We start from the raw sequence: 13,575 nt of genomic DNA, 5'->3' as shown, positions 1-13,575 counted from the left end.
AACAAGAAAACAAATCTTCGGAAAATATAATTGGACAAGTGCAAAAAGAAAATCTCTCAAAACCACAATCGAGGCAAATGGAAAACTCGTTCAAAAATAAAAATTACCAATTAGAAAATGAGTTGCAAAAGGTAAATGAAGAAAATTCTTCTCTAAAGAAAAAAAAGAATGAAATCTGTGGAAACTAATGACTTCATGAGACAACAAGAATCTGTTAAACAAAACCAAAATAACTGAAAAAAATGAAGAAAACATGAAATACCTCATTGGCAAAACTACTGACCGACCTAGAGAATAGATATAGGAGAAACAACTTAAGACTTAATGGTCTTCCTGAACACACTGAGGATAAAAAAAAAAGCACGGGCTCAATATTTCAGTATCTACTGAAGGAAAATTGGCTTGATATCATGGGACCAGAGGGCAAAATAGTTATTGAAAGAATACACTGATTCCCCCTCCTGAAGGGGATCCCAAAATGAAACACCAAGGAATATTGTGGCAAAATTCCAGAACTATCAGAAAAAAAGAGAAAATCCTGCAAGCATCCAGAAAGAAACAATTTAGATACCAAGCAGCCACAGTAATGATTACACAGGACCTGGCTGCATCAACATCAATGGATTGAAGGGACTGGAATACAATATTCCAAAGAGCAAGGGAGCTTGGAATGCAACCAAGAATTCACTATCCTGCAAAATTGAGCCTTCTCTTCCAGGGGAAAAGATAGAAATTTAACAAAATAGGAGACTTCCAACTTTGCCTGATGACACGACCAGAGCTAAATAGAAAATCTGGACTGCAAACAGGAAAACTCGAGAGACATATGAAAAGGTAAAAAAGGGAAAAGGAAAAAAATCTGTAATCCAATAAGATGAAATGGGCTATATCCCCACATGAAAGAAAGATTGATTCTCATACCTCTTGTGAATTGTAACTCTATTAGAGAGAATATACTTATGCAGAAATAATGGACACTCATGAAATGTCTGTGACTGACAGAATAATTTTTAAAAATATCTACTTAAAAAGGGGGAACAGTAAAGAGATGGGAGTATGGAGGAGATGGAATGGGATAAATCACATAACATGAAGAGGTACAAAGGACCTATTGCAATAGAGGGGAAGAAAGGAGGAGGTGAGAACTGCCTGAATCTCACTCTCATCAGATTTAGATTAATATACCCACACTCAGTTAAATTAAGAAACTTATCTTACCTTTCAAATTATTAAAAGTGGAAAGGGGAGGGGGGAGGAAAAGAGGAATTAACAGAAGGAAGGGAAGGAAGAAGTAGCAAAGAGAAAGGGGAAAGATAGGGGAGGGGTGATCACAAGCAGATGGTATTCAGAAGTAAATACTGGGAATATGGATCAAGTAAAAAAGGGGGAAAATACAAACAAAGAGAAGATAGTATAGAAGGCAATAAAAAGGAGTAATTACAACTTTAATGTGAATGGGATGACCTCTCCCATAAAATGTAAGTGAATGGCAGAATGAATTAAAAAGAAGAATCCTGAAATATGCAGCTTACAAGAAACTTATTTGACGTAGAGGGATACATATAGAGTAAAGATAAAAGGTTGGAGCAGAATAAGTTTTGCTTCAAAGTGAAAAAAGCAGGGATAGCAATTCTTATCTCAGACAAAGGAGCTGCGAAAATAGATCTATTAAAAGAGATGAGAAAAGAAACTATATCCTCTTAAAAGTTACCATAGATAATTAAGCAATTTCAATACTAAATATGTATGCACCAAGTGGTTTAACATCCACATTCTTAGAGAAGTTGAATGAGTTACAAGAAGACATAAGCAGGATAACTCTACTGGTGGGAGACTTCAACCTCCTGCTCTCAGATTTAGATAAATCTAACCATAAAATAAATAAGAAGGAAGTTAAGGAGGTAAATAAAATGTTAGAAAACCTAGACATGATAGACCTTTGGAGAAAACTGAATAAAGATAGAAAGGAATATACCTTTTTCTGAAGTTTATGGCACATACACAAAAATTGATCATATACTAGGGCATAAAAACCTTATAATCCATTGCAGAAAGGCAGGAATAGTAAATACTTCCTTCTCAGATCACAATGCAACAAAAATCATGTGCAATAATGGGCCATAGATTGACAGACCTAAAACTAATTGGAAACTAACCTCATTTTCAAGAATGAGTGGATCAAACCAAAAATTATAGATAGAATTAATGATTTCGTCCTAGATAATGACAACAACAAGACAACATACCAAAACTTAGGAAATACAGCCAAGGCAGTTATTAGGGGATATATTATATCTTTAACTGCTTACATGAATAAAATAGAGAAAAAAGAAATCAGTGAACTAAGTATACAACTAAAAAAAATTAGAGAAAAACAAATTTAAAACTCCCAATTAAATACCAAATTAGAAATTCTAAAAATTAAAGGAGAAATTAATAAAACTGAAAGCAAGAAAGCTATTGAACTAATAAATAAAACCAAGAGTTGGTTTTATGAAAAAACCAATAAAATTGATAAACATTTGCTTAATTTGTTTCAAAAAAGAAAGAAAACCAAATTACTAGTGTCATAAATGAAAAAAGTGAGCTAAGCATCAATGAGGAGGAAATTAAAGTAATATTTTGGAACTATTTTGCCCAACTGTATGCCAATAAATTTGATAATCTAAGTGAAATGGATGAATATTTACAAAAATATAAGTTTCCCAGGTTAAAAGAAGAAATTAAATACTTAAATAAGCCTATATCAGACAAAGAATTTCAACAAGCTATCATTTAACTCCCTAAGAAAAAAATCTCCAAAGCAGATGGATTCACAAGTGCATCCATCAAGCATTTAAGGAGCACCAATTCTTTTTTTGTTTTAAATATGGACTGCTTCACGAATTTGCATGTCATCCTTGCTCAGGGGCCATGCTAATCTTCTCTGTATCGCTTCAATTTTAGTATATGTGCTGCCGAAGTGAGCACAGGAGCAGCAATTCTATATAAACTCTTTGGAAAAATAGGTGAAGACAGAACTCTGTCTAACTCCTTCTATGATGCCATTATGATACTGATACCTAAACCAGGAAGAGTCAAAATGGAGAAATAAAATTATAGACCAATTTCTCTAATGAACAGGGATGCAAAAATCTTAAATAAAATTCTTGGCAAAGCAATTACAGCAAGTTATCACTAGGATAATACACTATAACCAAGCAGGATTTATCCCAGGAATGCAGGGTGGTTCAGTATTATAAAAACTGTTAGTATAATTGACTATATCATTAACAAACCTGACAGAAATCTTATTATCTCAATGGATTTTGAAAAAAAGCACCTATAGGAATAAATGTATTGTTCCTTAGAATGATAAGCAATATCTGTCTGAAACCATCAACAAGCATTAAATGCAATGGGGATAAGTTACAGGCATTCCCAATAAGATTAGGGGTAAAACAAGGATGCCCATTATCACCACAACTATTCAATTTTGTATTAGAAATGTTAGCTTCAGCAATAAGAAAAGAAAAAGAAACTGAAGGAATTATAATTGGGAAGGAAGAAACAAAACTCTCACTCTTTGTAGATGACATGATATTATAATATTTCTATAATATTGATGAAAATATAATATATAATATAATATATTCTATAATAATTCTAAAAAATCATCTTAAAAACCATCAGAAACAATTAGCAACTTTAGCAAAATTGCAGGATATAAAATAAACCCACACAAATCCTAAGTATTTATATGTATTACAACAGCAATAGCTAGAAAGAAAAATCCTATTTAAAGTAACTTCAGAAAAAAATTTAAAAAATTAACTTCAGAAAAATACTTGGGAGTCTATTTGACAAGGCAGACTCAGAAATTCTATGAAAACAACTGTAAAACACTTTTCACACAAACTTCCAACTAATCATGTTGTTCCCTGCATTTCAGATCTATAACCAATCATTTTGCCCTTAATCCCATGATGCCATCTAACCTGCTCCATTCTTTGTTCTATATTTCTCAACATATATATTAAGGGTTAGGGTCTTTCTTCAGCATTAATGGAGCAAGTCAAGGATCCATTTATTGACAAGTAGCATGCCGTACTAATAAATGATATCTTATATGGAGATCTAACTCTGTTTACCCTTTTGTTGAAATTCAAATGGGACGGTCAGTTATTGATCAAGGAGAGACCTTGTATGGAGAGCCCAAGTGATATAACAATATGCTCTATGTATTCAAAAACTAAATGGAAGCCTCTATCCTATTAGAAATGCCTCAGGACAGGATGTATTGAAATATATGCACAAGAACATGTGTAAGTCTTCAGAAAAGTGGGTTTACATAGAATAGTAAACAGAGTCTGAGGAAACAGGGACATTGGAATGACAAGTAAGCATGAAGATTAAAAGGAATGATTTGTCCTTCAAGACAAAAGTACACATTCAGGTGACAAGTAATACAAATAATAATAACTTGTTAATGTCTGGAATCAGGATTGATTTAAGAGTCAGTAATATTCTCATCAAATAAACTATGGTTAGAAAAACATAGGCTTATGATAAAAAGTTTACTGTTTAGTTCAACGAAGTTTTTAAGCATCAGGCCAGGTGCTGGAGACATGACCAAAAGTAAACACACCCTTTCCTCAAGGAACTGCTACATTCTCTGGGGTACAAAACAAATAACTGGCTAGTATGGGAGTGTCTTTAAAAATGAAAACAAAACCAAACCTATTTTGTTCAACTGAAAATATTAAAAAATAATGTTTCTTCTAGTCTAAAAATTCTTTTTAGACATTTTTCATTAGGAAAGTGGGTAGAAAAAAATAAACAGGTTGTTCAAAAGGAAATTAAGATCAGTTAAGATGCTTGCTCCCTGAGCCTCAGAAGAGATTGGCACTGTGATTCATCTAGAGGCAACGTCCTCTTTTGCATTCAAGATTAAGATATTGATCAAAGGGAAGAAAACATTTTCAGTCCTTAAGGGGAAGGAACTGAAGGTAACTAATGCTCAATGTTAATCTCAAATTAGATTTAACATATTAATATATTTTCCCTTGTTCAAGGTTCCTACAAACTTGAGTTAGAGTTATGTCTGAGGGTATAGTGGGATTAGTATATATATATATATATATATATATATATATATATATATATAGTCAGTTTGGGCAATTCTTCAGACTAAAAAAATGCTTAAATATGATATTAATAATGAAATAAAATTACCTCTGACTGAATTCTACCTGCTACATTATATAAATATTAAATAATACAAAATTATCTCAAGGAGAGTACTAACAAGGAGAGAGAAGTGGAAACAATCAGAAAAGTTTTCTTACAGAAATAATAATAAATGATTATAACAATAATAACAATAATAATAGTATTTATATGATACTATTTGAAAAAAGTATTTTACGAAAATTATCTCATTTTATCTTTACTTTTACTATTCACGTTAAATGATCTGCCTGAGGGGGGTAGCTAAGTAGTGTAGCGGATGGAGCACCTCCTGGAGTCAGGAGAACCTGAGTTCAAATCCAGCCTCAGACATTTATTAATTACCTAGCTTTGTGACCTTGGGCAAGTCACTTAACTCCCTTGCCTTGCAAAATAAAAAAAGATCTGCCCAAGGTCATACAGTTAGTAGGGTCTGATGTCATATTTGAACTCAGGAAGACAAATGTTCTTGACTCCGCTGAACCACCCACCCAACCTGCCTAATTTTCCCCCCCTAGTACTGGGGTTTCTTTGCAAAAATACTAGAGTGCTTTTCTTCTTCTTTCTCCAGTGGTTTAAAGCAAATAAAAGTTTAAATGATGCCCAGTGTCAGCCAGCATCTAAGACTGTATTTAGATTCAGTTCTTCCTGAATCCAGACCCAATTTCTATCCACTGTACCACCTAGATGGCTTAGAAAGAACTACCATTTAATTAGTGCATTGAATAAGGCAGGTAATAGAAGTTCCATCCTGATATGAAGATTGTCAATAAAGAACCCCAGGAGAGGACAGATGAAGGTCATACATAAATTAGCAGTTGAGCTTTACTATGGAGAGTACAGGAAGAATTATGATATGAAATAAAACTGGAGATATAAATGACAGCTACATGGTAGGTTTGGAGGGGAAGAGATTTATGTGCCTAAGAATTTTACATATGTCCTAAAAGACAAAGGTTTTCATTGAAGATTTTTTGTATTGTTTTTTAAGTGGAGATAATAGAATGAAACAGAATCAGACCCAAAGACAGAGAAATAAGAGACAAAGAGAGAGAAACGTAGAAAGACATACAGAGGTGGGGGGAGGACAGAGTAAGAGGGAGAAAGAGACAGGGATTATTTAGATTTAGATTTCAGGGAATGTTCATATGGCATCTGTGTGGAAGATGCTTTAGAAAGGGAACCAAAGAGGTTTAACGGGAGGCTACTGTAATATTCAACCCAAGAGCTGAAGAGGACCTCAGTAGAGATTGTATGAATATTAAAAAAGATAACAGAGACAAATGACACTATTGAATACAAGATAGCTATTTTATTAGTGCAAGAAGAGATCCTGGAATATTTTGTCCAATTTCTTCACTTTTCAAATGAGGAAAAGAAGGCACCTGGTGGTTGTGACTTCACTTACATTGCAGTTACTAAGCTATGGAGACAGAATTTGAAGCCAAGCCTTCTTATCCTACAATTTTTCTATCAAACCATGTTAGTTTGTATCTGTATATGAGCAAGTCTTTTCCAAATTAAAACAAAAGAAGGAAAAAAAGCAATCATTTGTCTAAATGATGCTGACCAAGTATATCAAGGGAGCCCTGATCCCTGTGACAAGGATTCAATTCCTTATTTTAGGGACATAAAGCAGCCAGACCTATCTAAATGTAGGAAATTACCTCTCTCACAAGTCTTAAAGTCACCACACTAGTCTGATTGAAGCAATATACATTAAAATTAATTTGTTTCTGTGACATTGTCCCTAAATCCAATTCATATAAACAGAATCTGTATTTTGCTAAAGGACACAAGGAGGTGCTGTGTGTTAAGTATTGAATAGAGTCAGTTAGACTAGTATGTAAATGCTTCCTTAGATACCATATGGCTTTGGACCAATTAATATTGGTTTTGTCCACCCCAATTTCCCCAACTGTAAAATGGAGAGGTCTACACCACCAAATTCCAAGGATTGCTGTGAGGACCATAAATGACATACCAACATGTAAAGAATTCAGACCTTAAATGTGATGTAAATGGTAGCTATTACTGCTGTTATTATCGTTTGCTAGTGTTCCCTATTCCCAAGAATAGCTCACAAATTTAATTTTTCTTTTTTTCTCCCAGATTATGATATCACAGAATCATAGATCTTAGCACTGTGGGAGATCTCAGAAGTCATCTAATCCAACTATGCCATTTCATAAGAAACAGAGATTCAGTTAAAGCCCAATTGTCAGGCATTATCAGAACTAGAATTTGGACCCAAGTGTTCTGAGTCCAGAGCTAGGGATCGTTCCATTGTACCATATTGCTATTTAGTTTCACTGTTGGTTGACTACTGGTGAGAAAATACTCTCTACCAATATAAACAAGAAATTATTCTGCTACTTACATTCTTAGAAGTTAGATGACTTTTTCAAGGTCACAGAGCCAATCTGTGTCAGAGTTGGAACTTGAAACCAGCTCTCATTGAATCCAAGGTTGGCTGTCCATCCACCAAACAATCACTATAAGGAGGAGGTATAAAGAACCCAGAAACTGCCTTTGTCAAACTTTATATTCTTGTCAAACAAAAAAAAAATGCAATAAAATGGGCAACCCTTGTTGAAGGATCTAAATTTATTCATGTAACAACAACAAAGAAAGAAACTGAAGCCTGAGAGCAATCACTTCCCCAAACTCCCCCCAAAATGAAGTGAGCCTGCAGAGAGATTGAGCTGAAATAGTTATGTCAGATCATCTGTAAGCATTTATAGATGCAACTAGAAAAGAGACAACAAAAAAACTTGAAATAGAACAGATCTGTCAAATGATCTTATCAGCATATGACAATGGAACGAATGCATTTAGATTTCACTGTCTATGCTCATTTCTCATCTGGCTTGCACTATTTTGGTATTCTCTGGCAGTCTTCCCCACTGAACTCCCAGGAAGCTCATTATTGGAATAACTCCATTAACCTGGAAGATCTCATCAGCCTTGGAACTCCACTGAGATAGTACTCTCTGCATCTCTGTTTGGAAGGTGAGGTCATGAACTGCAAACTTCAATTTAAGGTGAGAGCTTAGTTGAGACATCTTTTTCTTTTCTCACCTGGATTCATACCCTCCACTTTTAAATTTCCTTTTTGTGTGTTGTCTTCTTTTATTAGATTATTTATATCATCAGCACAAAGTACATATTTAAAGTTTATTGACTGATCAGTACCCAATATACTATACAAGAAAGTAGTAGTAGTACTTATAAAGTTGGTAAATTGAGCAGATGTGACCAAGTACATACAGAAGAAATATACAAAAGCATTAAAAACATTTAATGATTATTATTATTAAATATCTCAAAGAAGTAAATACTCCAAAAGAACACAAATATCATGGATGATAACTATTATTTTTAAAAGTATAATCAAGAAGACATTAGCAACAATCAAACTCATATACCTATTTTAAATCCTTTGGTTTTTTTTAAGGTTTTGGCAATGAGGTTAAGTGGCTTGCCCAAGGTCACACAGCTAGGTAATTATTAAGTGTCTGAGGCCTGATTTTAACTCAGGTACTCCTGACTCCAGGGCCAGTGCTCTATCCACTGCACCACCTAGCTGCCCCTCTCCCCGTTTTTAATTCTTTAAAACACTTTGAGAATAGTCTATACATGAGTTGGGGGGTATCCTTGATTTTCAAAAAATAAATAAAGGATGACTTTTACAGATAATTTTCCAGAGCAAATCACATCTTCTTAGTTCCATAAATGACTGATAACTTTTAAAAATAATCGATTCCCATTATTACTTTTGATTGATTACAAAAAATCCATTAGAGGGGTGGCTAGGTGGCATAGTGGATAGAACACCGGCCCTGGAGTCAGGAGTACATGAGTTCGGATCTGGCCTCAGACACTTAATAATTACCTAGCTGTGTGGCCTTGAGTAAGCCACTTAAACCCATTGCCTTGAAAAAAAAACCTAAAAAAAATCCATTAGACTAGGTAAAAAGAAATATAACATTAGAGTCTTCATAATTTCTGTCATTTGTATATAAACTTATAGCACAATGACCAAGTGTCAATATCAAGCCACACATTAAAAAGGCAGATGTTTACCTAAGATGTCCATTGTCCTAGAAGAACAACCACATAAATTCTTTATAGAAAGCAGCTTCTCTATTAATATTTCCTAATATTCTTTTGTTTGAGGATGCCAATATGTAGAAGAGGACTATGTTTTCCATAATGAGTTCATGATTACTGAATTCATCAGCCTAACAATAGACACTGGAAAAACAAACTGGATAAAAAAAACACAATGACCAAATTATAACATGAGTCTAATCAGTTTACTTCACTTAAAACAGTTAAAGTGAATGGAAAAGCTAGGAATCTCCCTGAACTCTCACTAAAATCCAAAACCTCATAGAAAAGCTTTAAAAGATTTTAAAAACCAAAGAAGGTAGGAAGAAGAAAAATGAAAAAAAGAAATGAGAGCTATGCAGGAAAATTATGAAAAATTAACCAAGGTGAATAACTCCTTTAAAAGTAAAAATAATCAGGGTGGCTAGGTGGTGCAGTGTATGGAGCAGTGGTCCTGGAGTCAGGAGTACCTGAGTTCAAATCCAGCCTCAGACACTTAATAATTACCTAGCTGTGTGGCCTTGGACAAGCCACTTAACCCCATTTGCCTTGAAAAACTTAAAAAAAAAAGAAAGTAAAAATAATCAAGTGAGAAAAGAATGTTACCCATCAAAAAATAAGTGACCAATTGGAAAAGGAATGCAATTCCAGCTAAAATTCAAATTAACCAATTGGAAATGGAAACACAAAAGCTAACTGAAGAAAATAAGACCCTAAATATTAGAACTGGACAAAAAGAAACCAATGACTCTATGATACACCAAGATTCTATCAAACAAAATCAAAAGGCTGAAAAAAATAGAAAAAAAATGTAAAGCACCTCTTAGAAAAAAAAATGATTGAGCTAGAAAATAGATCCAGGAGTGATAATTTATGAATTATAGATCTACAGGAAAGCCACAAACAGAAAAAAAAAGCTTGGACAGTATCTTGCAGGAAATTATCTCTGGAAAACTACCCTAAGATGCCTAAAACAAGAAGATAAAATAGTCCTTGAAAGAATCCATTGATCACTCCTAAAAAGAGACCCCCAAAATAAAAATTCCAAGGAATATTGTAGCCAAATTTCAGAATTATCAGCTAAAAGAGAAAATACTGCAAGCAGCCAAGAAAAAGAAATTTAAATACCAGGGAACCATAGTCAAGATTACACAGCACTTATCAGCTTCAACATTAAAGGATTGGAGGGCCTGGAATATAATGCTTCAGAAGGCAAAGGAGCTTGAATTACAACTGAGAAGCAATTACCCTGAAAAATTCAGGGGAAAAGATATACTTTCAATGAAATTAAGGACTTTCAAACTTACTTGATAAAATGCCTAGAACTGAACAGAAAATCTGATTTTGAAATATAAGACTCAAGAGATGCATAAAAAGGTAAATGGAAAGGAGAAAACTTAGTCAATAAGACTAAACTGTCTACATTCATATAAAAGAAGATAATATGTGTTACTCTTGAAAACCATATTTCTCTTTAGGATAGTTACATTGATAGAGAGTGTGGGTAGAAATTGACTGTGCTGTTATCAAACTTTTAATTCTTGAGGGTGCATTTCCATTGGGTGAGTGAAAGGAAGGGTCCTTGGGAAGAGGGTGGAGGTATGAATTGATATAAGTTGATGATTCTTATGAGTCTTGAGAACTGCGTTAACTTCAGGGGTGGAGGAAAGATGGTGGAGTGAAATAACATGCTCCCGGAGCTTTTCCCTATCAAAGATAAATGAAGCCTCTGCACTGACATTAAAGCTATAGATTCCACTAAGAAAAAGAGAAGATCCAAAGAAGTCTTCAACAATAGGCATCATGGAGGATCCTCAGTGAAGGTCTGTCTCTTGGAGAAAAGAAGTGAAGTCCAAGAGGCAGGAGAGCAGGAAAGCCAGTAGACTTTTAGTCACACTTCATTCCAGGTCTCACAGTTTGATAACAACACAGTGCCAGCAACTAGATAGCAAATCAGCTAACAACCCCAAACAAAGTCTGAACTCTGGGAACACTGGGGCAAAAGACAGGACTGGGTTGGAAACAAACCACTGCAAAGCAGAACTGGGGCATAATGGAGGAAATAAACCTCTGCAAGGCCTAGACTGCATAGCCAATATCTTGGCCAATGACAAAACAGGGATCAGACCCAGCACCAGCATAAAAAGCTTGGATCTATATTCCCTATACCCCAGGAACAAAGCTAAAACAACAAAGATAAGCAAAAAATCTAGAAGAGAATTCACTTTATAGTCTTCCATAAAACTACTTTGCAGATAAAGATAATAACAATGCCATGTGAGAAGAAGAAATCAGTGAAAAATTACTCACAAGTGAAGTCTCAAAAGTCTATCAATTGAACTCAAGTCCAAAAGCTCATTGAAGAACTTAAAAAGAATTTAAAAAACAAAGAGAGGAAGAAGAAAATGGGGGAAAGATGAGAGATATACAAAAAGTTATTAAAAATTGACCAAAGAAATCAAATAATCAACTGGAAAGGAAACACAAAAGTTAATTGAAGAAAATAAAACCCTAAAAATTAGAATTAAACAAATAGAAATCAATGAATCTGCAAGACTATAAGATTTCATCAAATAAAATAAAAAGGCTGAAAAAACTGAAGAAAATATAAAGTACCTTTTAGGAAAAACAAATGACCTGGAAAATAGATTGAGTAAAGCCAATTTGCAAATCATCAGACTACCAGAAAGCCTAGATCAAAAAAAAAAGAACCTAGAAAACATCTTGCTGGAAATTATCAGGGAAACCTGTCCATATCTTCTAGAACAAGAAGTCAATATGACTATTGAAAGCATACACAGAATCCCTCTAGAAAGAGACCTCAGGATAAAACCTCCAGAGGCTGTTATAGTCAAATTCCAGAACTCTCAAATAAAGGAGAAAATACTGAAACCAACAAAAATAAATACAAAGGAAACACAATCAGACTCACACAGGACCTCTCAGCCTCAAAACTGAAGGACCAGAGGACCTAGAATACAATATATCTGAGAGTAAAGGACCTGGGATTACAACCAAGAATTTACTACTCTGAAAAAATTCAGCAAATACTGCCGGGGAAAAGATGGATATTTGACAAAATCGAAGACTTCCAAAATTTGCTGACCAAAAAGACCAAAACTGAACAGAGAATTCAATTGCCAAATACTTGACCTTACAGATGCATAAAAGGTAAATGAAGAGGGGAAGAAAAAAAGCAAAACAAAACAAATGTTGGTTGATTGTATACAACTCTAAAAGGGAAGATACAAGAATTTTAATTCTTGAGAATTGTACTTCTCTTAGGATAATTAAAGGATCAAATATAATTGAAGAGGTTGAACTTAGTGTATAGTTAAAGATATATTTGGGTCTTTTCTCTCCATTGAAGAGGCCCAAGATGACATCACTATGTTTGAGACAAAAAAGCCCTCATGAAAAGTAGGGGTGTTTACTCTAAACTTAAGTGTCTCAGTTTCCTCTGATCCCCTTTAGTTCTGATGCTCTCACAAAGCTTAGCACCTTCTCTTGTGAGGGCATCATAAACTGGGCAGTTCTGAGTGTCTCCCATAACTTACAATCAATTATAATGTTCCTAAGTGAGACCTTCAAAGCTAGAGCACATTGAGATTCTTATAGTTAATCAAAATTAGGGGTGAACTTAAGGCATACTTTACTTAACAAAAGGTTAAGCACCCTGGATTAGGGGTGGAAGTGTGGGAGAAAGTATGCTTGGGGGAGGAGTACAAATTATTCATGAAATGATTTAGCTTTGGATGATCCGTTGGCTCATGTGAATTGTGGGTCCTTAGGGGGTACTGGAAAAAGGGGGTAAGGTAAAAATGATTATAATTTGATACATTCAAAACTCTTGAAAAGTGTACTTCTAATGTGACAGAAGAGGGGAGGCAATGTTGCTTATCAAATAAACAAGTAATCAATCTGTGATGGTACAACATCTTGATCTTATCAAGCAATCAATTAATCAAATTGTGACTGAGGATACCTGATTAATAGTACTTGAGTGATAAATAACATCAGGTGAAAAGGCACATAGATTTATAATTTTAGAGGGAAAGAAGGGAGGGTATGAATGCTGAGTAAATTCCATTCACTAGATTTGGCCTAGAGAGGGAATAAGAGCCATTCCCACCTGGGTTTAAATATCTACAGGAAGGGAGGGAGTGGGGAGAGGGAAATATAAGGGAAGAAGGGACTGAAAAAAAGATAAGTAAAAGGAGTAAAATTTTGGTGAGGAGGAATAAGAAGAAAAGA

The 13,575-nt window shown here is 34.4% G+C and overlaps 1 protein-coding gene and 1 non-coding gene across 6 annotated transcripts in view; both read right to left on the bottom strand.

The window, feature by feature from the left end:
- ATP8A2 (ATPase phospholipid transporting 8A2) overlaps window positions 1-13,575 on the bottom strand; it is an 865,734-nt gene that overhangs the window by 633,886 nt on the left and 218,273 nt on the right. The gene's annotated exons all lie outside the window — the stretch shown is intronic.
- On the bottom strand, window positions 2,864-2,970 carry LOC141510373 (U6 spliceosomal RNA). The gene has a single exon (XR_012474869.1). It is a non-coding gene; the product is annotated as a U6 spliceosomal RNA (small nuclear RNA).

The sequence above is a fragment of the Macrotis lagotis genome, chromosome 1, assembly GCF_037893015.1.
Source record: "Macrotis lagotis isolate mMagLag1 chromosome 1, bilby.v1.9.chrom.fasta, whole genome shotgun sequence".
Lineage (NCBI taxonomy): Eukaryota > Metazoa > Chordata > Mammalia > Peramelemorphia > Peramelidae > Macrotis > Macrotis lagotis.
Note: the sequence above shows the minus strand (reverse complement) of the source record. Positions and strands in the feature narration are given on the sequence as shown.